This window comes from Physeter macrocephalus, chromosome 1 (assembly GCF_002837175.3).
Source record: "Physeter macrocephalus isolate SW-GA chromosome 1, ASM283717v5, whole genome shotgun sequence".
NCBI lineage: Eukaryota > Metazoa > Chordata > Mammalia > Artiodactyla > Physeteridae > Physeter > Physeter macrocephalus.
The window spans coordinates 15,430,557-15,433,448 of record NC_041214.2 but is presented as its reverse complement, the minus strand read 5'-3'; positions in this window follow the sequence as shown (position 1 = coordinate 15,433,448).

Below are 2,892 nucleotides of genomic sequence, written 5' to 3'. Positions count from 1 at the left end.
CCTCATCCACCAGAACAGAGTCACCAGTCCCCTCCAACAGGAAGCCTACACAACCCACTGAACCAACCTTACCCACTGGGGGCAGACACCAAAAACAACAGGAACTATGAACTTGCAGCCTGCGAAAAGGAGACCTCAAACACAGTAAGTTAAGCAAAATGAGAAGACAGAGAAATATGCAGCAGATGAAGGAGCAAGGCAAAAACCCACCAGAACAAAGGAAGAGGAAGTAGGCAGTCTACCTGAAAAAGAATTCAGAGTAATGATAGTAAAGATGATCCAAAATGTTAGAAATAGAATGGAGAAAATACAAGAAACATTTAACAAGGACCTAGAAGAACTAAAGAGCACGCAAACAATGATGAACAACACAATAAATGAAATTTAAAATTCTCTAGAGGAATCAATAGCAGAATAACTGAGGCAGAAGAACGGATAAGTGACCTGGAAGATAAAAGAGTGGAAATAACTACTGCAGAGCAGAATAAAGAAAAAAGAATGAAAAGAATTGAGGACCGTCTCAGAGACCTCTGGGACAACATTAAACACACCAACATTTGAATTATACAGGTCCCAGAAGAAGAATAGAGAAAGAGAGGGTCTGAGAAAATATTTGAAGAGATTATAGTTGAAAACTTCCCTAACAAAGGAAAGGAAACAGTCAATCAGGTCCAGGAAGCGCAGAGAGTCCCATACAGGATACATCTAAGGAGAAACATGCCAAGACACATATTAATCAAACTATCAAAAAGTAAATATAAAAACAATGTTAAAAGCAGCAAGGGGAAAGCAATGAATAACAAACAAGGGAATGCCCATATGGTTAACAGCTGATCTTTCAGCAGAAACTCTGCCAGCCAGAAGGGAGTGGCAGGACATATTTAAAGTGATGAAAGGGAAAAACCTACAACCAAGACTACTCTACCCAGCAAGGATCTCATTCAGATTCAATGGAGAAATTAAAAGCTTTACAGACAAGCATAAGCTAAGAGAATTCGGCACCACCAAACCAGCTATAGAACAAATGCTAAAGGAAATTCTCTAGGCAGGAAACACAAGAGAAGGAAAACACCTACAATAACAAACCCAAAACAATTAAGAAAATGGTACTAGGAAAACACATATAAATAATTACCTTAAATGTAAATGGATTAGATGCTCCCACCAAAAGACACAGACTGGTTGAATGGATGCAAAAACAAGACCCGTATATATGCTGTCTACAAGAGACTCATTTCAGAGCTAGGGACACATACAGACTGAAATTGAGGGGATGGAAAAAGATATTCCATGCAAATGGAAATCAAAAGAAAGCTGGAGTAGCAATTCTCATATCCGACAAAATAGACTTTAAAATAAAGACTACTACAAGAGACAAAGAAGGACACTACATAATGATCAAGGGATCAATCCAAGAAGAAGATATAACAATTGTAAATATTTATGCACGCAACATAGGAGCACCTCGATACAAAGGCAAATACTAATAGCCTTAAAAGAGGAAATCAACAGTAACACAATCATAGTAGGGGACTTTAACATCACACTATCACCAATGGACAGATCATCCAAAATGAAAATAAAGAAGGAAACAAGCTTTAAATAACAAGCTTACCTCAACATAATAAAGGCCATATATGACAAACCCACAGCCAACATCGTTCTCAATGGTGAAAAACTGAAACCATTTCCACTAAGATCAGGAACAAGACAAGGTTGCCCACTCTCACCACTATTATTCAACATAGTTTAAGCCACAGCAATGAGAAGAAAAAGAAATAAAAGGAATCCAAATTGTAAAAGAAGTAAAACTGTCACTGTTTGCAGATCACATGATATTATACATGGAGAATCCTAAGGATGGTACCAGAAAACTACTAGAGCTAATCAATGTATTTGGTAAAGTAGCAGGATACAAAATTAATGCACAGAAATCTCTTGGATTCCGATACACTAATGATGAAAAATCTGAAACAGAAATTAAGGAAAAACTCCCATTTACCATTGCAACAATAAGAATAAAACAACAAGGAATAAACCTACCTAAGGAGACAAAAGATCTGTACGCAGAAAACTATAATACACTGATGAAAGAAATTAAAGATGATACAAATAGATGGAGAGATATGCCATGTTCTTGTATTGGAAGAATCAACATTAAGTCTGGATTGGAATAATCAACATTGTGAAAATGATTTTACCACCCAAAGCAGTCTACAGATTCAATGCAATCCCTATCAAACTACCAATGGCATTTTTCACAGAACTAGGACAAGAAATTTCACAATTTGTATGGAAACAAAAGAGACCCCAAGTAGCCAAAGCAATTTTGAGAAAGAAATCCGGAGCTGGAGGAATCAGGCTTCCTGACTTCAGACTATACTATAAAGCTACAGTAATCAAGACAGTATGGGACTGGCACAAAAAGAGAAATATAGATCAATGGAACAGGAGAGAAACCCAGAGATAAACCCACGCACCTATGGTCACCTTATCTTTGATAAAGGAGCCAAGAATATACAATGGAGAAAAGACAGCCTCTTCAATAAGTGGTGCTGGGAAAACTGGACAGCTACATGTAAAAGAACGAAATTAGAACACTCTCTAACACCATACACAAAAGTAGACTCAAAATGGATTAACGACCTAAATGTAAAGCCAGACACTATAAAACTCTTAGAAGAAAACATAGGCAGAACACTCTATGACATAAATCACAGCAAGATCCTTTTTGACTCACCTCCTAGAGGAATGGAAATAAAACCAAAAATAAACAAATGGGACCTAATGTAACTTAAAAGCTTTTGCACAGCAAAGGAAACCATAAACAAGATGAAAACACAGCCCTCAGAATGGGAGAAAATATTTTCAAACAAAGCAACTGACAAAGGA